This window comes from Oncorhynchus masou, chromosome 10, assembly GCF_036934945.1.
Source record: "Oncorhynchus masou masou isolate Uvic2021 chromosome 10, UVic_Omas_1.1, whole genome shotgun sequence".
NCBI classification, from domain to species: domain Eukaryota; kingdom Metazoa; phylum Chordata; class Actinopteri; order Salmoniformes; family Salmonidae; genus Oncorhynchus; species Oncorhynchus masou.
Window position 1 is genome coordinate 8549701 of NC_088221.1, and position 23420 is coordinate 8573120.

The 23420-nt window shown below is 41.9% G+C and overlaps 1 protein-coding gene across 1 annotated transcript in view; it reads left to right on the plus strand.

Annotated features, from left to right (window-relative positions):
* The first annotated feature begins 2442 nt into the window (after positions 1-2442).
* Positions 2443-23420, plus strand: part of LOC135547094 (nck-associated protein 5-like) — a 117567-nt gene continuing 96589 nt past the window's right edge. The window contains exon 1 of the mRNA XM_064975761.1: positions 2443-6438. The gene's annotated coding sequence lies outside the window, so the exon portion shown is untranslated. The remainder of the gene's footprint in view (positions 6439-23420) is intronic.

Below are 23420 nucleotides of genomic sequence, written 5' to 3' on the forward strand. Positions count from 1 at the left end.
CTGGTCACTTGCTGTTTCATGCAAATGATAAACTTACAACTTATTATGAAATAGATAGAGTGTGAATTTGGTTTTGGCTACAAAACATATACTATAATTTATTTAGAAGAGGAATTTAGAATTCCTCTAACAACACCTCGTGTTGTAAGACGTGGTCTAGCGTCAGCCAGGAAAGTTCTGGCCACCTTCAGACAAACAAATGTGCACACTGTTTGGCATGGTAGAGTTCTTCGCCGGGACTAGTCAAAACGTTGTTGTTTGCTCTGTCTTCAGGACAATACAGTGCCACTGCCTCAATCCTTATCCCAGTCTGCTGTTCCCACATGCGTCAAGAGGGCCACCATTGTTCCTGTTTCCAAGAAAGCTACGGTAACTGAGCTAAACGACTACCGCCCTGTAGCACTCACTTCCGTCATCATCAAGTGCTTTGAGAGACTAGTCAAGGACCATATCACCTCCACCCTACCTGACACCCTAAACCCACTCCAATTTGCTTACCGCCCCAATAGGTCCACAGACGAAGCAATCGCAACCACACTGCACACTGCCCTAACCCATCTGGACAAGAGGAATACCTATGTGAGAATGCTGTTCATCGACTACAGCTCAGCATTTAACACCATAGTACGCTCCAAACTCGTCATCAAGCTCGAGACCTTGGGTCTCGACCCCGCCCTGTGCCACTGGGTACGAGACTTCTTGCCGGGCCGCCCCCAGGTGGTGAGGGTAGGTAACAACATCTCCACCCCGCTGATCCTCAACACTGGGGCCCCATAAGGGTGTGTTCTGAGCCCTCTCCTGTACTCCCTGTTCACCCACGACTGCGTGGCCATGCACGCCTCCAACTCAATCATCAAGTTTGTGGACGACGATACAGTGGTAGGTTTGATTACCAACAACGACAAGACGGCCTACAGGGAGGATGTGAGGGCCCTCGGAGTGTGGTGTCAGGAAAATAACCTCACACTCAACATCAACAAGACAAAGGAGATGATTGTGGACTTCAGGAAACAGCAGAGGGAGTACCCCCCTATCCACATCGACGGGCCAGTAGTGGAGAGGGTAGTAGTTTTAAGTTCCTCGGCATACACATCACGGACAAACTGAATTGGTCCACCCACACAGACAGCGTTGTGAAGAAGGAGCAGCAGCACCTCTTCAACCTCAGGAGGCTGAAGAAATTTGGCTTGTCACCAAAAGCATTCACAAACTTCTACTGATGCACAATCGAGAGCATACTGTCGGGCTGTATCACCACCTGGTACGGCAACTGCTCCGCCCACAACCGTAAGGCTCTCCAGAGGGTAGTGAGGTCTGCACAACGCAAACTACCTGCCCTCCAGGACACCTACACCACCCGATGTCACAGGAAGGCCATAAAGATCATCAAGGACAACAACCACCCGACCCACTGCCTGTTCACCCCGCTATCATCCAGAAGGCGAGGTCAGTACAGGTGCATCAAAGCAGGGACCGAGAGACTGAAAAACAGCTTCTATCTCAAGGCTATCAGACTGTTAAACAGCCATCACTAACATTGAGTGGCTGCTGCCAACACACTGACTCAATCCAGCCACTTTAATAATGGAAATTGATGTAAAAAAATGTATCACTAGCCACTTTAAACAATGCCACTTAATATAATTTACATTTACATTTAAGTCATTTGGCAGACGCTCTTATCCAGAGCGACTTACAAATTGGTGAATTCACCTTATGACATCCAGTGGAACAGCCACTTTACAATAGTGCATCTAAATCATTTAAGGGGGGGGGTGAGAAGGATTACTTTATCCTATCCTAGGAATTCCTTAAAGAGGTGGGGTTTCAGGTGTCTCCGGAAGGTGGTGATTGACTCCGCTGTCCTGGCGTCGTGAGGGAGTTTGTTCCACCATTGGGGGGCCAGAGCAGCGAACAGTTTTGACTGGGCAACTATAATGTTTACATACCCTACATTACTCATCTCATATGTATATGTATATACTGTACTCTATATCATCTACTGCATCTTGCATATACATGTATCACTAGCCACTTTAAACCATGCCACTTTATGTTTATATATATACCCTACATTACTCAACTCATATGTATATACTGTACTCTATACCATCTACTGCATCTTGCCTATGCCGTTCTGTACCATCACTCATTCATATATCTTTATGGACATATTCTTTACCCCTTTACACTTGTGTGTATAAGGTAGTAGTGTGGAATTGTTAGGTTAGATTACTCGTTGGTTATTACTGCATTGTTGGAACTAGAAGTACAAGCATTTTGCTACACTCGCATTAACATCTGCTAACCATGTGTAAGTGACAAATAACATTTGATTTGAGTTACGTCGTTATTGCCTTTTGTGATTGGATTTAAAATGACCATTTTCATAGAAATGTCTCACTCCAAAAGTGGTCAAGGACAGGGTTAAGTTAAGGGGGATGCTTCAGCTATTCAAGATAATATGTTCTAATGTCCACCACTTTGGAATTTGGCCGATGGTCAGGTCACTTCCTGTTTGGTATAAATAAGAAACTGTGTTTACAGATGGGTCCTTGGTAATTTCCTGTAATTAAGCATACATCGCTTTTAGTCAGTCAGTCTTCTGAAGGCAATTTTTGCCATCCAAGATACAGATGCATAATACCCTAGAGAATTGATGTTATGTATTCATATGGGGAATAGTTTTTGCATGCGCTTTCACTATACGTTCAACTAATTGCATAATGTATGCCAATTAAATGAATCTATACTGAACACAAATATAAACACAACATGTAAAGTGTTGGTCCCGTGAGCTGAAATGAAAGATCCCAGAAATGTTCCATACGCACAAAGCTTATTTCTCTCAAATTTTGGGCACAAATGTGTTTTTAATCCCTGTTAGTGAGCATTTCTCCTTTGCCAAAATAATTCATCCACCTGGCAGGTGTGGCATATAAAGAAGCTGATTAAACAGCATGATAATTACACAGTTGCACCTTGTGCTGGGGTCAATAAAAGGCCATTAAAAATGTGCAGTTTTGTCACACAACACAATGCCACAGATGTCTCACGTTTTGAGGAAGCGTACAATTGGAATCCTGACTGCAGGAATGTCCACACGAGCCGTTGCCAGTTCATTTCTCTACCATAAGCCGCCTCAGATGTTGTTTTGGAGAGAGAGTGTGGGCGAGTGGTTTGCAGATGTCAAAGTTGTGAACAGAGTGCCCCATGGTGGCAGTAGGGTTATGGTATGGACAGGCATAAAGCTACGGACAACGAACACAGTTGCATTTTATCGATAGCAATTTAAATGCACAAAAATACTGTGATGAAATCCTGAGGTCCACTGTGAGGATCATTTTTTAAAGGAATATGTGAGGGAAGAGGGATATGTACTGTATGCAATGTCCACTATGCATTGTGATAATTCTACGTATTTAATTCACGATATTACTAATTTATAATTTCATCTTCACATTTTCATTATTTTTAATTGTCTTTGTGTATCTGTGCACTGTGAAATTTGAGTGTTACATTAGAGAGTACTGTAGTGTGTATTGCGAGGCTATTTGCCTCCCTTCTGACTCACAGTATTAACCATTTGATGACATGCTGGGGAATTTGGCTAGATGACAAGATAGTGCTGGGACGAGATGATTACACTCATTGGTTAAATGAGGGCAGTTCAATCGAGTACAGGCTTAACTGAATGAACAACAAAGGTGGAATTTTATTAAATAGTTTCGGGATTGGCCTCGTCTCGAACAGAAGATCCTCAAAGCTAGATGATGTGATGCCCCCCCACACACACACCTCCCGAAAACCCTGCACAGCTTAATCAAGTGCAACTAAAGTAACTGAAAGGAAACATCATATTATTTTGACCCAGGTCTGTGTTTCACATACATTTGAAAGCCCACAAGCGATCTGATGGTGTGAGCTATCAATGCATTCCAGAGATAGAATTTGGTGTTGCACCCTTGTATGCATGCACCATCGTTATGAATTTATGTACTTGCATTGTTTGTGTACTTTAGGTATGAATTTTCCTACAGTAGGCTATATTTGTTTGCATTAGCGTTTAAATGCATTTGTACTTTCCCTCTTAATGTGTGCACATTAATCTCTTTGAGCCTCCAGCTGAGGCTCTTAGTCATACAGTTAATGCAGCCATGCAGCTTCATCTCATCAGTACAGTACATACTGCACAACACACACAAATACACACTCCATGCCAGCCTTGGGAGCATCAGGCCCCAATGTAGGTCACAGCATAAGCCCAGGGGTTCTCTGGTCCTCCCAACACTCTCACACACACGTATGGACTTGTACATGGAACCCTATTCAAATATTTGCTCATTTAACTTCCAAACAGTATCTACCTCAAACTCATATATTAGCACTCACTCTGCACTTTGTTTTGAAAAGCTACCTAATGTAATCTAAGCAGCTGTCACTCATGTCCCCATGTATTAGCTTACTTTTATGGGTTGAAAATGGTCCAGGTAATGCGTGGCATCTGGTGGCTTAGAACATGTTTGTCAGCCACAAGTCTGAAGTTTCATGTATTTCCCTCATGTACAGAAAAAACAACTGATTGAGCATTAGATAGATAGGTACTTTATTTATTCCCAGGGAAATGTAATTTAAGCTTCTCTCGGTCTCGAGCTCACTCGGGCTCTCTCTCTGCTTTCCCTCTCTCACTGTCTTTTTTTTGCTCTTTTCCTCACTCTCTTTTTCTCCCTCTCTATCAATCTACACCCCACCCTCCCTCCCTATTAACCTCATTAGGCCTAGTGAGTCACTTCTGATAGCCCTAACGACTGTAAATGCAACCATGCTAGATTCTAGGTTGACACTTCCTTCTAAGGACTTTCAAGGAGGGCCCTTTTAGATACTCACTAGAAAGTGTAGATTAGGTAGTCACTAGGCAAACAGACATTATGATAGAGTGGCATTTGTTGTCTGTTACTGTATATTTCATAGCAATAATATACTGTAGATATTATATCATATCAGATGTTAATGTTACAGCCCTTATTTTCACTATAAATATTCATATCTAATAAAATGTTCACTGTAAACATTTCATTGTAATAATCCAGTGTTTTTAGAGTTTTGTGCCTTTTTAGTTCTTCAATAGGATAGGATTCTGTGACATAGGATTCTTTCGACATGAGTTAGCCTGACAGTGTTTCAACTGAGTGTCATGTCACATGATACAGACATAAAGGATCTGATTCATTTACAACAGTTTCCAACGTACTATTAATAATATTCCAGAGCAGTTATTTTTTTCTCTCTCTCTGCCCTGTCAAATGCATAGATAACTCTGTCATCAGTGCATCTTCTATTAAATCATACGACTCCGCTGAAGATGGACTAATAAATGATGTGCGCAAATGGACAACCATTCATAAGCAAGTTATTAAGCTGATATGTGAAACATAACATTTTTTTCTTAACTAAGGTGTTTTCGCTGTGATTTTATCATTTTATTTCGGATAATTTGAGACCTGAGGCCAATTTATCTTCCTCGGCAGTACCCAAAAGTCAAACACATTCCTTTTAAACCCAATTTATTCTGCCAATTCAAAGAAAGTAATGTATACCGTTGGTCAAATATCTTGGAGCTACCTTTTGACACAGTGTTAGAATAATTGCCCTTCTCATGTAAAGTATTATGTATGTATTGTGATTTTGAAGTAGCTTTGGAGGAAACTTAAGTCTATCATGGTCACTCTCATTAAAATAGTCCAAAATGCAACGGCTATCCTCACCCGCCTTGCAGAAGCAGAACGTGCCACCTATGAAGTCAGCAGTCCCCAACCCCCACCCTGAACACATGTTATACATCCGCTGGGCACAGGCTGAGCATAACACTGAGACACAGCTGAGAATAGGGAGAGAAAGAGAGGGGGCACTGAAGTGGAAGTATGAGTGAGCATCAGAGAGAAGGACAGAAATAGAGCGATAAAGGAATGAATTGCAGAGGGAGGCTCAGAGAGAGAGAGAGCAATGGTGGTGCACATGGGTTTATGGTATTGTTGCAAGAGCCTTTTCTCTCATTTTCTGTGGACATGAACCTCACGTGGATTTTGTTTTCTCAGACTCCCAGTGGATTTCCCTGCAATTCCTCCCTGGATCTAAACAGCTGTTGAAGACTTGAAGACCAAACCATGCCTTCTCTTCATTGTAGCTTCAACATGGGACCTTGACTGGGTTCCCTGGCTGGATTCTTACTACCACGGATACCTTTCACAATTTTTTATTTAACTCGATCTTAGTCCAAATGAGATCAAAATACCTATTTTTCAAGGGAGACCTGACGACGAAGGATGGCGCTATGTGGCACCTCCACTAAGCACCACCCCACAGTGCATGCTCTGCAGTGAAGATTCCTCCATGTGCTATCTATACTGACGTCCCTAATCGTGGATAGCCACTGACAGGGTAAGATGCTGCCATAATGGCTGCTTTGAATGAATGGCTGTCATGTAGAAATGTAAGACTGTTCAGTGTGGCATTGAATTACCACATCGTAGGTGTGTTATACATGGCCTGAGAATTGGCATGGAGGCAGACAGATGGGATTTGAAAAGTATGGTTTGTGTAGCAGTGGCAAGGTTCATGGCGTGTTATAGGACTTCACTTATGTAAAAAGGAGAATAAACTGGATGGTATGGTATTTCTCTATTACTCTCGTGCCTAAGACCCTCATACACTCCACTCCTCTCCATGCCCACTCATACCTATGGCACTTCTCCCCTCAGATCTGCTCCCCACTATAGTCTCACACTATCTGTTCTTTATCCCCCTCCCCAAGGGATATATTCATACCAAGGAGTATATTCACATTTCAATGTGCCAGGTAATTCTGAATTATGCTTGAAAATTGAGTGTGCAACTCCAATGTAGAATTGAATGTGCTTCTGTGCCAGCTGTGCACTTTGAGTGGAGCAGAATTGTGTACATACATAATCTTGCTCTGGTAGCACCTATCTAAGCAAGTCTGCACACACATCCAAAAAGGCGATTACAGAATTTTGAGAAGTACGTAGTCATGTGTTGAAAGTGCGTAGCAGCCGATATGTGATATATTGCTGATGAATAGGTAGTCTCATACAATAGAAATGGAAGAATAAGGCAACAACACCGCAGCAGCCCTGAATAGGACAGAGCACTTACTCAACAGTGGATGTGATGTGGCTCAGGGCAAGGGGATGGTCAATGTCCACAGCTAGATTTTCATGCTTGGCCCGTCAAGGCACACAATCGACTATGTGGACAAGAGAGACTGAGAAATGCATTTAGGAAGAGGTAATTAGTCTACATTTTTTGGATACAGTACAGTAATTAGTCTACATTTTTTCTGGATACAGTACAACAAGAAGATGATAGACAGTGAAACATAGATATGTATGCATTTGGTAGTGTGCATACATTTTTATTTAATTAAATCAAATAGTTTATGTAATCAAGGTGATGTTTATGTAATCAAGACATATGTGCGTGCTGCAGCAAGCAATAGCTTGGGAACTATGATGGCTAGCCCCGGTTATACAGACGTAGCGGTGTTGTAACCAAGCTAAATGTAATGCTGTCTACACACCCACACAACAGCTATTAGATGTCGAGGTTAAGTTCATTTTCAGCTGACTTCGGAGGTTTAAACAACAGTTTTTTATACTTTATTTTAGAACATTACTGGAGTTGTTTCCAGAACAGTTGGTCCAGCAGAGGACACTGTCTGTTAGCACTACTGCTGAATCTGAGAAGTGTGTGTGTGTGGGGGGGGGGCATAGTTGGTTCTGGGTTCTGGAATAAAACCGCACAGTACACTGTATTAAGACAAATTAAGTCAAATGATTAAGTTGTCTGGGTTGCAGCAGGATGTGATTTACTGAAGATGTACGTATTTAAATGCTCCGGGGGAAGGTCCCAAGGCCAATGTGAGAGGAAGAGGAAAGCTTCCCCAATTATACCAATTTACCCCTACCCAGAGGAAGACATTTAATGACACTTTTCTGGCCCAAGCCTTTCCATATAAGCACACATACAGAAAACTGCTGCTGCTGACAAGCCAGTAATGGAATGACTGTCGGCCCATCCTCAGTTGTTCCCACACCATGGGCTCAATTTAGGACTGTGGCTTACATGTTTGCACACATTTAAGTATTGCTCACATAAGGTTCAACATAATCTTACTCTTATATTTTCACTTGTCATGGGAACAATTTGTGAGGATAATGTGGAACTACACAGCAAATTCTCTAGTAAAAAATACATGAAAAAAGAACACTGTTAAATCAACACTGACAGTGGACCCATATATAGTTGTGGCCAAAAGGTTTGAGAATGACACAAATATTAATTTTCACAAAGTCTGCTGCCTCAGTTTGTATGATGGCAATTTGCATATACTCCAGAATGTTATGAAGAGTGATCAGATGAATTGCAATTAATTGCAAAGTCCCTCTTTGCTATGCAAATGAACTGAATCCCCCAAAACATTTCCACTGCATTTCAACCCTGCCACAAAAAGACCAGCTGACATCATGTCAGTGATGCTCTCGTTAACACAGGTGTGAGTGTTGACGAGGATAAGGCTGGAGATCACTCTGTCATGCTGATTGAGTTCAAATAATAGACTGGAAGCTTCAAACGGAGGGTGGTGCTTGGAATCATTGTTCTTCCTCTGTCAAACATGGTTACCTGCAAGGAAACACGTGCCGTCATCATTGCACAAAAAGGGCTTCACAGGCAAGGATATTGCTGCCAGTAAGATTGCACCTAAATCAACCATTTATCGGATCATCAAGAACTTCAAGGAGAGTGGTTCAATTGTTGAAGGCTTCAGGGTGCCCAAGAAAGTCCAGTAAGCGCCAGGACCGTCTCCTAAAGTTAATTCAGCTGTGGGATCGGGGCACCACCAGTACAGAGCTTGCTCAGGAATGGCAGCAGCCAGGTGTGAGTGCATCTGCACGCACAGTGAGGCGAAGACTTTTGGATGATGGCCTGGTGTCACGACTTCCTCCAAAGTCGGTTCCTCCCCTTGTTCGGGAGGCGTTCGGAGATCGACGTCACCGGCTTTCTAGCCATCGCCGCTCCATTTTTCATATGTCCATTTGTCTTGTTCCATACACACCTGATTTTCATTCCCCAATCAATCTACATGTATTTAGTCCTCTGTTCCCCATCATGTCTTTGTGTGTAATTGTTCATTGTTTATGGTGTATGCTCACACGCGATACTTTTATAGTTTATGTTCCGTGTTTTTGGGCACTTATGTCATTTTTGTGCCTATTGTTGAACGGAATAAAAGTGTGCATATTTACTCTACTGTGCTCTCCTGCACCTGACTTCACCTCCCTCATACCGCCATAACACCTGGCGTCAAGAAGGGCAGCAAAGAAGCCACTTCTCACCAGGAAAAACATCAGGGACAGACTGATATTCTGGAAAAGGTACAGGGATTGAACTGCTGAGGACTGGGGTAAAGTCATTTTCTCTGATGAATCCCCTTTCCGATTGTTTGGGGCATCCGGAAATGTCCGGAGAAGACAAGGTGAGCGCTACCATCAGTCCTGTGTCATGCCAACAGTAAAGCATCCTGAGACCATTCATGTGTGGGGTTGCTTCTCAGCCAAGGGAGTGGGCTCACTCACAATTTTGCCTGAGAACACAGCCATGAATAAAGAATGGTACCAACACATCCTCCGAGAGCAACTTCTCCCAACCATCCAGGAACAGTTTGGTGACAAACAATGCCTTTTCCAGCATGATGGAGCACCTTGCCATAAGGCAAAAGTGATAACTAAGTGGCTCTGGGAACAAAACATCGATACTCCACAGACATTAATCCCATTGCAAACTTGTGGTCAATCCTCAAGAGGCGGGTGGACAAACAAAAACCCACATATTCTGACAAACTCCAAGCATTGATTATGCAAGAATGGGCTGCCATCAGTCAGGATGTGGCCAGAAGTTAATTGACAGCATGGCCACGACTGTACAAATGGCAACAGTGTTAAATTAGCGTGCTGCTAAAGCCTTATTCAAATATTTCCCAGTGTCTTGCCTTGCCCAGAGTTACCACCCATGACTGTATTTTTTATTGACAGACATGGTTGTTGCATTCATCCATTTTCAGCCCTTTTGACTTCACCAATTGAGATCCTATGGGAATATGTTATAATAAATACAGTGCCTTCGGAAAGTATTCAGACTGTAACGGCGTTCTTCTTTTGTTGAAAGAAAGTCGGACCAAAATGCAGCGTGTAAGTTACTCATGTTAAATAGTGAAACAAACAAAACGAACTATACATGAAGTAACTAATAAATACAAAACAACAAACGGAACGTGAAACCAATTACAGCCTGACTGGTGAAACTAACACAGAGACAGGAACAATCACCCACGAAATGTAAAGCGAAACCCAGGCTAAAACACAAAATACTAAGACCAATGCGTGACACAGACCCCTTGACTTTTTCCACATTTCGTTACATTACAGCCAATTGTAAAATGTATTAAATAATTTCCTCAGCAATCTACACACAATACACCATAATGACAAAGTGAAAACAGGTTTTTAGAAATTGTAGGAAATTTATTAAAAACAAAAAACAGATACCTTATTGACATAAGTAAAAATGTTAACACAATAGCATATGTATTTTAATATGCTTAATTAAAACTCCCAGGGCCACTTGATTTCTGAAACGTAAGTCATGCAGCGCATTATATCAAGATTCCAGATTTTAGACTAACAACAAATGTCGGTACATAGAAGTGTCTTATATTGGCTGAAAGCTTAAATTCTTGTTAATATACAGTGGGGCAAAAACGTATTTAGTCAGCCACCAATTGTGCAAGTTCTCCCACTTAAAAAGATAAGAGAGGCCTATAATTTTCATCATAGGTACACTTCAACTATGACAGACAAAATGAGGGGAAAAAAATCCAGAAAATCACATTGTAGGATTTTGAATGAATTTATTTGCAAATTATGGTGGAAAATAAGTATTTGGTCACCTACAAACAAGCAAGATTTCTGGCCCTCACAGACCTGTAACTTCTTCTTTAAGAGGCTCCTCTGTCCTCCACTCGTTACCTGTATTAATGGCACCTGTTTGAACTTGTTATCAGTATAAAAGACACCTGTCCACAACCTCAAACAGTCACACTCCAAATTCCACTATGGTCAAGACCAAAGAGCTGTCAAAGGACAACAGAAACAAAATTGTAGACCTGCACCAGGCTGGGAAGACTGAATCTGCAATAGGTAAGCAGCTTGGTTTGAAGAAATCAACTGTGGGAGCAATTATTAGGAAATGGAAGACATACAAGACCACTGATAATCTCCCTCGATCTGGGGCTCCATGCAAGATCTCACCCTGTGGTGTCAAAATGATCACAAGAACGGTGAGCAAAAATCCCAGAAACACACGGTTCACACCTAGTGAATGACCTGCAGAGAGCTGGGACCAAAGTAACAAAGCCTACCATCAGTAACACACTACGCCGCCAGGGACTCAAATCCTGCAGTGCCAGACGTGTCCCCCTGCTTAAGCCAGTACAAGTCCAGGCCCGTCTGAAGTTTGCTAGAGAGCATTTGGATGATCCAGAAGAAGATTTGGAGAATGTCTTATGGTCAGATGAAACCAAAATATAACTTTTTGGTGAAAACTAAACTCATCGTGTTTGGAGGACAAAGAATGCTGAGTTACATCCAAAGAACACCATACCTACTGTGAAGCATGGGGGTGGAAACATCATGCTTTGGGGCTGATCCGTGTAAAGGAAAGAATGAATGGGGCCATGTATCGTGAGATTTTGAGTGAAAACCTCCTTCCATCAGCATGGGCATTGAAGATGAATAGTGGCTGGGTCTTTCAGCATGACAATGATCCCAAACACACCGCCCAGGCAACGAAGGAGTGGCTTCGGAAGAAGCATTTCAAGGTCCTGGAGAGGTCCTAGCCAGTCTCCAGATCTCAACCCCATAGAAAATCTTTGGAGGGAGTTGAAAGTCCGTGTTGCCCAGCAACAGCCCCAAAACATCACTGCTCTAGAGGAGATCTGCATGGAGGAATGGGCCAAAATACCAGCAACAGTGTGTGAAAACCTTGTGAAGACTTACAGAAAATGTTTGACCTCTATCATTGCCAACAAAGGGTATATAACAAAGTATTGAGATAAACTTTTGTTATTGACCAAATACTTTTTTTCCACCATAATTTGCAAATAAATACATTACTAAATCCTACAATGTGATTTTCTGGTTGAAGTGTACCTATGATGCAAATTACAGGCCTCTCTCATGTTTTTAAGTGGGAGAACTTGCACAATTGGTGGCTGACTAAATACTTTTTTGCCCCTCTGTAACTACACTGTCCAATATACAGTAGCTACTACTTTAAAAAAAATGCCATGCTATTGTTTGAGGAGAGCTCCTAACAACAAAATACTTTTTTTCAATGCTATAGGTTTGATAAATTCATCCCTGAAGGTGAAATGTGTACTTACATTCTGAAATATTGCTCTGATTTATTATCCAAAGGGTCCCAGAGATAACATGAAGTGTAATTTTGTTAGATAAAATAATTAATAATAATTTCATATCCTTAAAGGTCCATATAGCATGCACGATTGATTTTGTATTTCCACTTGTTCAATTTTCAAAGAAAGAAATCTGTGAAAATCTCACCCTAAATGTAGTTTCAACGAGTAAAATCACATTCGTATCTATTCCTCAGAGATCATAGAAGGTAACAAGACTTCACTATTTCATTAGGGGTGAAGTATATCCTATAGGACACCATATTTGGTCAGAGAGTGATGCCTTCATAGCACGCCGATGACGCGGGTGGCCATCTCTTGTATCTTTGTCAAATAAGCACCATTTGGGGTCAAACAAAGCCAGCTAGATAGCCAATGAGCCGGGCTTTACGGGAGTACCCGGAAACCCTGTATAGGTTGTAAAATGTAGCCTCTAACCTTGTATGACAGCATGCATTTTCATTTTGGACAAAAATTATAAGGATATTCAGAGTTAAGAAGTTATGAAAACTGGTTGTTTTGCAAATGTTGAACTTATAATAATCGTTAGTAATACTTGGAAAGCTACAACAAAGTCCATGTATAGAGATTTGATGATATTCTTGCAGAAAAATGGAATATGAATGTAAATGTCTCCTTCACAATTTGCCCAAATGTACATGGGGACTTCACACTAAAAGTCTCAGTCATATTCCAAGTAAATCCATTTGAAACTTTGCACATACACTGTTGCCATCTTGTGGACACTATCGGCATTACAACAGGAGTGATGGCTATAACAGAGACCTATCTCTTGCATTTCATAGATGGTGGTAAAAAACACTGGTTGTTTTTTTCTTTGTATTTTATTCTATTAGATCTATTGGGTTATATTCTCCTACGTTCACTACAAATTTCAAAGTGTGTCCTTTCAAATGGTACCAAGAATATGCATATCCTTGCTTCAGGGTCTGAGCAACAGGCAGTTAGATTTGGGTATGTCATTTAGGTGAAAATTGATAAAAGGGGGCTATCCCTAAGAAGTTTTAAGTGGCACAGAAGGGAGAAATGATAGGATAGAAGAGGAGAGAGTAGTGGGAGAGAGAGAGCAAATATTGCGACGTCGCATTCATCTGGGTAGGAGCTGAGTGGTTAGGGTTGGAGGAAAGGGAGACCGAAAAGGAAACGAGGTAGTGATCAGAGACCTGGTTGGGGGGTACAGTAAGTTTAGTATGCAAGCAGCCTCTAGTAAAGTTGAGGTCAAGCATACGGCCTGCTTTGAGTTGGAGGGGATTGGGAAAGGGTAAGGTCAAGAGGCAAGGAGGGGAAAGAGAGAGTTGGAAAGAAATTAAACGAAGGCAGAAGTCGGGAGGTTGAAGTCGTCAAGTATGAAGAGTGGTGAGCCATCGTCAAGAAATGCGCTCATCAAAGTGTCAAGCTCATTGACGAACTCTCCAAGTGCACCTGGTGGATGATAGATGACAATAATGTTAAGCTTGAGTGGACAAGTGACAGTGACAGCATGGAATTTAAATGAGGAGATGGACAGGTGAGAGATAGAGAAAATCTCCACTATTGAGTAGACCCATGCCACCAGCACGACAACCAGATGCTTTCGGACTATGAGAGAAAACATAGTCAGAGCAGCTGGAGTAGCAGTGTTCTCTGGGGTGATCCATTTCTCCATCAGGGACAAAAAGTAAAGGGGCTGAAGAGCAGCATAGGCTTAGCTGAACTTTGTGTTCTTGACTGCAGATTGCCGGTTCCAACTGCTGCCAGAGACCCGGAATTTTACATGGGTTGTGTGTGCAGGGTACATTAGAGGGAAGACTGATTTTCAGGATGTCTCCTGGTCTGACAAACCTACCACAGCAGATGCGGAAGGCCGACATCAGTGTATGCGGCCGATATGAAAAATAAAATAAAAAACATCTCTAGCTTAATCAGATAGATTTTGATGGGGATTTTGTATTATGTTAATTAGACTGACACACTACTGCGTCAATTGACTCTATAGGTTTTTCTTATGCGACACAAAGATGAATAACATAGCTTTTTCTAAACTAATCCAATCATTTAGTTTTTTTTCTCCATCCGTTACTGAATTGTTTGCTCCAGTTTAAATGCCTTCGGTAGTCTCCTCACAATGTTCCTAACCCTGGCACTCATTCTGAATGCACGTTGCAGGTGAATAAAAATTCCAGCTGTTGAATATCCTGACTCTGGATGGGATTCCAATAGGAATTACACATCAGTTAGCAAAGTAAGCATTTCACTGTAAGGTGTTGTTGAATTCGACGCATGTGACAAATAAAAGTTGGTTTGATTTCCCAAAATTCCCAGGTTTTCCACACATCCTGCTTGGAATTTTCCTGGAAACTGAAGCAGGAAATCTGAAATCCTTCAACCAGCATTTTTAGAAAATCTGGGCATTTTGGGAAAGTCACTAGATTTTGCAACCCTACTTGCAGTCCTGATGTTGTTGAGATATGAACTGGGGTACAATTATGCACTAATAGCTAAAGGTAGCAAATAGCAAAATGCTCAGATTTTCTATAAATGCTGGTTGAAGGAAGTGAAATGCTTACTTTACAAGCCCTTAACCAACAATGTTTTAAGAAGTTATAAAGTGAAATGTGTTTGTACCCCTTTTATCTAAACCTTTTATTCTGAGTGTAATACAATGGACTGAAACTCATGGTTTACAGACCACATCAGGCCTGCAAGTCACTTTATGCAGGATTGAACGGTGATTCCAATTGGAATCCAGCCAGTGTGGGTATTTCCCCCCAAAATGTCACCCACAACCTTTATTTAGAATGACTACCAGGGTTGGGAAGACTATGCTATGAGACTAAAGCGTCTAAACTGGAACAAGCATTTCAGTAATGGGTGTAATAAGTCCAAGTAAGATATTGGATTAGTTTAGACATTTTTTGTAATTTATATTTGAGTAGTATAAGAATAACGACTAAATAAATAAATCAATGTACATGCATAAACAATTCAAAAAATCAACCTGCAATAGAGCATGTAGGGAAATATGAAAATAATGGGTGTGGTTTTGATTCAAAGTGATGTGTATGAGATTCAGGCCCCTTTATTAGGGTAAAACTAGGCCCTCAAATTATGAATGATGTATGATAGGCTGTGTTTACACAGGCAGCCAAATTCTGATATTTTTTCACTAAGTTGTCTTTTGACCAATGAGATCAGCGCAGAAAAAGATCTGATGTTAAAAGATCTGTTGTGATTGGTCAAAATACCAATTACTGAAAAAAATATCAGAATTGGGCTGCCTGTCTCAACATTGCAGTACTGTGTTAAATTAGTTTTTTTATGATTACATATTCAGTTAACATCTCACTTGGTGAAGTCCTATAGGACCCAAAAATGGATGAATGCAACAATGATGTCTCTGTTACTAACAAATACAGTCATGGGTGGTAAAGTTTACAATTTACTCGAAAGGCACTCTGGGAAATATTTGAATAAGGCTTTACACTAAGCAGTGTGTTAATTTAACACTGTTCCGGTGTGTATATGGGTCCACAGACTCCACACATTGTGTTGATTTAACACACAGTGTTAATTCTTATTTTTTTATTGGATCATTTGGTGTGTATTAATCCACTATGACCATTGGCTACAATGTTATGCTCTACCCTGGATGTTTTATTTATCTGAGCATATGAGGGCCTATCATGGTTGTCCTCACAGTAAATCCCAACAGTGGGTGAATCATTTGACTTGGTAATGTAATTATGCAACAAACAAACCACAGTACAGCAGCACTCGTACAGCCCTTTTGTAACAATTCTCCTCCATCTGAGGAAGAGTAGTCAAGATCGGACCAATACGCAGCGTGGTAAGTGTCCATGAGAATATTTTAATATAACAGAACACAAAACAAAAATAACACCGAGACTGTAAGAACCGAAACAGTCCTGTCATGTGAATCAACACAAAACAACTACCCACAAACACAGGTGGGAACAGGCTACCTAAGTATGGTTCTCAATCAGAGACAACGATTGACAGCTGTCCCTGATTGGGAACCCTACCAGGCCAAACACATAGAAGTACAAAACCTAGAACAAAACATAGAATGCCCACCCCAACTCACGCCCTGACCAAACAAAATAGAGACATAAAAAAGGAACTTAGGTCAGGATGTGTGAAGACCCTCCCACTCTGTCTGCCATATTCTCTCTTTGTTCTTGTTTCCTTATTAAGATGCCAGTGGGCGGAGTTGGGAGGGTCGTCAGCTACATGGCAAACACCTGGGCCAGGTGTGTCCCAGGATAAATAGACTGCTTCCACATTCATGGAGGAGACTCTCTCCATGTAGACACCTTTCTAGATGGGTGTGTTTCTTGGTGGCTTTTTGGTTGTTTGCTTTGGCACCTTTCAAAACACTGTATTATCACATTCATGCATGCAAAACACTCACTTACACTACTGATTACACACACCATTGTATATTATACTTAGTTACTTATTTAATAAATATATATTTTGTTACTCCTTATCTCCACATTGTCTCCCTTTTGTTACGGGCTTTGAGACGGTTTGTGACAGGCCGTGACACCTTTAACATCCTAGCGTGACACTCCTCGGTCACTTGTCCTGAATTCCAGCAGATTCTAATTCAGTGAACTCTCACACAAATCAAGGATATTAATTTATTTTGTGGAATAAGATTATGTTATGGTAGCCTCTGAGCTTTCACAATCTCTTTGATCGATATCGCCTATTGAATTTTAAATGCAGAGTCTGTGCATTAAAGATAAATTAGCTGATTTCAAGCTAGGTATAATGCTTTTTTAGAACGGTCTTGGTGTTATGACTATGCACCATCTCCATGAATCCACAAGCTATAAAATGATGGCATTGTAACCGTGTGCAGATACACATGGCACTTATCAACTAAGGCATTTAAAAAAAAAAATGAGGATCCCCATTAGTCGACATCAATGGCGACAGCTAGTCTTACACAGATCCGACAGAGAACTAAAAAGACATTACAGACAAAAGACTTTACAATTTACATGCATTTAAAAGCATTAACATCAAGTGTGTGTGCATCTATTAGTTACTCGTACATGTCAGTACATATACACAAGTAGGTCACGGGGGTGAGGCGTTGTGCCGTGAGGTGTTGCTTTATTCGTTTTTTTTGTAACCAGTTTTGCTATTCACTTGTATATAAGATGAAAGGGAGTTCCATGCACTCATGGCTCAGTATAATACTTTACTTTTCCTTGAATTTGTTGTGGACATGGGACATAAGGTAAATTCCAGGTTATTCATAATTGCATGTCAGAAGTTCATGCTCTTGATACTCTTCATACTGAGCGCTCCCTCTGCAGGGGATAATAGAGCAAAAAGATAATTGATAATGTTATGAGGCCACCTGTTATATAATGCCCCTACATAAGACTGCATTTAATAACCAGTAGTATAGTGCATTTGTAAGGCAAATATTTGTCCTTATGTATATTTCCAATACACAGAACATTCATAACAGTGACAAACACACAGACAAAGTGCTAATACAAGAAGAAACATGCTGGGATTAAATCAAACGTGTCACATGACATGGAGCCCTGAGGGTCTAGTAACTGATGGTGTTCACCACTAGATGGGAGTGGTGACCCAGGTTATAGTCAATATTGCCGGGCACCTGATCTTGGCAACACAGAGACAGAAAAATTATACAAAATTGACATTCAAATGTATGTCTCGCACATTTGTAGTTAGACTGTAAAATGTTTTGGTAGATACTTCCAGAGATTAAATTGGTTCCTATCCAACAAAATTAAATCATTGCATAATTTTAAGTTGCATACAGGTATAATGAAAATATATTTCACTCTGGGAAAGATTGAGTGAGTCAATGAACCAACATTTTACTGCAGTTAGCTCATACATACTATCACAGAGCTGACATTGTCTGGAACACACTAGGTTGTTACATGTGACTCATTGGTTTTGGATCTTTACAATTATACAATTCTGTGATTGTTATATCCATTTTTGGACTTTTCAGTTAATGATATATACCCATTTATTCTTGAAGAATATAACTTTTAGAAATGCCTCCGGGAGCTTAGTTCAACTGTCATACTCCACCAGAGCCCCAATCTAAGCTTGTTTTGCTCCAAAGTTGATAAACAATGTAATTGTAAACAAACACTGTATAGCCTCAAAACATGGTTTAAACTATAATTTTGACATCATGGATGGTCAGTAGTTTACCAAAACGGTGGTGGGGTGTCTGCTTTATTGTTTGAACAGCTGATTGCCCCTTTAAATTAACCTTTGGGGGTTTTGTTGGTCATTTTCAGTAGGCCTTGAAATGACCGCATAAATAATATAATTGTACCAAATGTTATGACCTTCAGTAATTACAGCTTTGTCATGACTCATTTCTGATCTGCTATGCACTAGGCTAATAACGCTTGCCCCTTTCCTCATTGCCTAAATTATGAGTTTGGTTGAAGCTTAATGTTAACTTTAAATTTCCCTACCATCATATCTATCTCAATATGATGCCAATGTAGATGAAAATGTGCAAATCACCTTGATAGGAGAAACACAACACACTCCCCCCCTCTCGTCATGAACCTTGCAGCCATTAACGATAACCACATACCAGATTTTTAACAGGGTTGTTAGCATAAGGAAATATCTCAATATCTAAGCATCGGATAAGAACGAGACTACAGCGTCCATTAAGTGACCATTAGACTTGCCACCTTTTGGACTGAATAAGTTTGTAGGGTCAAAAGTTTTGATTTACATTTATAATTTATCGCTCTCACATACCAATTGAGAATCAACGATGTAATACCTTTTTGTAGCATTTCTGACAATGCTAACATCTTTTCAGCTGAATCTGAATTTGAGTTATATCTAACCGGACAAGCCACTTTAGTTACTGCGCAACAGCACCAGCTAGTTAGTAGCAGGCGAGCAGCTGTAGCTAGCCAGCTAGCTAACACCAGTTGGATGAGAAGGAAGCTACAAGCGAAGGAAGCTAGCTAGTTAGTTATATTTTTTCATATATTGGGGCAGTTAACCCACTGTTCCTAGGCTGTCATTGTAAATAAGAATTTGTTCTTAACTGACTTGTCTAGTTAAATAAAGGTAAAAAAAACTAATATGGCTGAAGTCATCTGTGTATAAATCAGAGCACAAACTAATAAAATAGCAATATTCCTTGGCTGTTATTATAGCCAGTTAGCTAGCCAACTAACGTAGCTACAGGCCAACAAGACTGTAACATAGTTGTAATGTTATAGATCCTACAACAACAACTCAATGTTGACAATATATCCTAGCTTGTTACATTCTTCCATAAAGCATAGTGAGCAAACTAGCTAGCTAAGTAAAATTCACAATCAACACCGAACTTTGAGAAACTGCCACGCTGCTAACTTATAATACATGCAGTGGGCATTGCTCATCTCGCTACTCTGGCATGATACAGTCAAACTGGCTAGCTAGCTTCATATGCAGCTCGATGTCAGTTTCAGCACAGACAGCTCCTAGCTAGTGGTGTGGCTATGCCGGATTAAGTGATATGACATGCTATTCTATAAAATAATTAATCAATATTACCTGATTGAGCAAATCATGTAAATGTAATTAACTAGAGAGTCGGGGCACCACAAAATAATATTTATAGAGCTGTTATCTTCCGAATAAACTCTTAAAGACCTAGTAATATTTCACACCAATAGCAGTCAATATTAATCGTTATCTTAATTCAGTCTCATCTGAAAGTTGTACATTCTTGGTTATCTGCACGAACCCTGGCTAACAAGTTGAATCAGCAATACAAATTTGGGTTTAATTATTTATTTACTAAATACCTAACTAATTACAAATGTTTTTAACATAAATCTTCAATAATGTTCCAACCGGAGAATTTACCTCTCATGTGAACGCCCGAGACTGAGCTCGTGGCTCTCTTGCAGACCTCTGACTCATTCCCCTCTCATTCGCCCCCACTTCACAGTAGAAGCATCAAACAAGGTTCTAAAGTATGTTGACATCTAGTGGAAGCCTTAGGAAGTGCAATATGACCCCATAGACACTGTGCATTCGATAGGCCAAGAGTTGAAAAACTACAAACCTCAGATTTCCCACTTCCTGGTTGGATTTTTTCTCAGGTTTTTGCCTGCCATATGAGTTCTGTTATGCTCACAGACATCATTAAAACAGTTTTAAAAGCGTCAGAGTGTTTTCTATCCAAATCTATTAATTAAATGCATATTCTAGCTTTTATGACTGAGTAGCAGGCAGTTTAATTTGGGCTTGCTTTTCATCCAAAATTCCCAATGCTGCCCCCTACCCTAGAGGAGTTAAAGATGATCTGCAACATTATATGCTACGTGCAACATTATATGAGCTACAAATTCAAAATCAATCTGGCACCTGAGACACATCTCTTACCCAACGATACTAGACTAAAACTGTACTCAGGAGAGCTAATGAGCTATGTGGGCAACTTTGAGACCATCCTCTCCTCTCAGGCTCTACATGCAAATGCCTGACACCGTACCAAGTGACCTGCACATTGTGGAGCATGTCCAGCAAGGTCCCCTGTCCAAAGAACAACTACTCAGCAGATATGACTATGTATTCAACGTGCCCGTTGAATCAGTACCTGGGGAGGTACACTTTGAATTGGATGAGAGCGTCACTTCAGTCCAGTGTGCTCCTCGCAATGGGCCCATTGCAATAAAGTGGCTGTGAAGGCCCAGCTGGACAAGTATGAGGCTGATGGCCACAACATCTGTGACTGAACCAACTGACGGGATCAGCAATATGGTCATAGTGCAAAAGCCAGAGAAGCTGAGGGACTGCATCAACCCATAGCATCTGAACCAAACACTGAAACGCTCCCACTGCATCATGCCGACACTGGAGGATGTCCTCTACAAGCTTCCTAAGGCCAGGATTTTCACCTTGGTAGATGCCTGAGATGCATTCCTGCAGTGCAAGCTGGACGAAGAAAGCAGCTTCATGACTACCTCCTGGACCCCTGGGGTTGGAAACGCTGGCTCAAACTCCCGTTTGGTGTCTCCATGTTACCTGAAGTATACCAACGCAAGCAGCACCAGTTACTGGCTGGGCTCAAGGGCATTGAACCCATCGCTGATGATGTCCTGATCATAGGCTGTGTTGACAGAGATGAAGAAGCAGAACGCGACCATGATGTGCAACTCCTGGCATTGATGGAGTGCTGCCGATCAGTTAAGCTGCATCTTGGCCTGAAGACATCCACTTCCATGGCCACAAGTCAGAGCGATCCTCAACATGCCAAACCCGTCTGATGCCAAAGGACTGCAGCATCTCATCGACTTTGCAAACTATCTTGCAAAGTTCATGGCACACCTATCAGCAGTCTGTGAGCCTCTGCGCCGGCTGCTGGACAAAGACACTGTCACGTCTAATCAAGGTGGGTGGAATCAGGCGCAGAGAGCAGATAGCGATATAAAGTTTATTCTCCGGTGAACAAAAACAAACAACGGTCAACCCAAATCCAGACAGGGTGAATATATCCAACACAGGATAAAGACTAACCGGAGAATAACAAACAGCAAACACCGACAGACAAAACGAAATGACAAAATAAACAATCCCGCACAAAACAAGGGCGGGACAACCTACATTAAGTACAGACACTAATTAACTAAACAACACACAGGTGAAACCAATTAGACAAAATCAACAGATACACGAAAAAGGGATCGGTAGTGGCTAATAGGACGGTGACGACGACCGCCGAGCACTGCCCGAATGGGCAGGAGAGCCAACTTCGGCGGAAGTCGTGACAGTACCCCCCCCTGACGCGCGGCTCCCGCAGCGCACCGCCACCGTCCTCGAGGACGACCCGGAGGACGAGGTGCTGGGCGATCCGGGTGGAGGCGGTGGAAATCTCTCAGGAGGGAAGGGTCCAAAATATCCCTCACCGGAACCCAGCATCTCTCCTCCGGGCCGTACCCCTCCCAGTCCACGAGGTACTGTAGGCCCCCCACCCGGCGTCTCGAATCTAGAATGCCTCGAACTGTATACGCCGGGGACCCCTCGATGTCCAGAGGGGGCGGAGGGACCTCAGGCACCTCACCTTCTTGCAGGGGACCAGCCACCACCGGCCTAAGGAGAGACACATGAAACGAGGGGTTAATACGGTAATACCTAGGAAGTTGTAACCTATAACACACCTCGTTTATTCTCCTCAGGACTTTGAACGGCCCCACACACTGCGGCCCCAGCTTCCGACAGGGCAGGCGGAGAGACAGGTTTCGGGTCGAGAGCCAGACCCTGTCCCCCGGTGCAAACACGGGGGTCTCACTGCGGTGTGGTCAGCGCTCCTCTTCTGCCGTTCTCCCGTTAACCGTAATGAGTCCTGAACGGCTTTCCAGGTGTCCTTGGAGCGCTGTACCCATTCCTCCACCGCAGGAGCCTCGGTCTGACTCTGATGCCATGGAGCCAGGACCGGCTGGTAACCTAACACACACTCAAAAGGAGACCAGTTAGTAGAGGAGTGGCGTAAGGAGTTCTGGGCTAGTTTGGCCCATGGAACATACCTTTCCCACTCACCAGACCGGTCCCGACAATAGGACCGCAGAAACCTGCCCACATCCCGGTTAATGCGCTCCACCTGCCCATTACTCACGGGGTGAAAACCTGAGGTTAAGCTAACCGAGACCCCTAGTCTCTCCATAAACGCCTTCCACACTCTTGACGTGAATTGGGGACCCCGATCAGAGACGATATCCTCAGGCACCCCATAGTGCCGGAAGACATGGGTAAACAAAGCCTCAGCAGTCTGCAGGGCCGTAGGAAGACCGGGCAACGGAATGAGACGACCAGG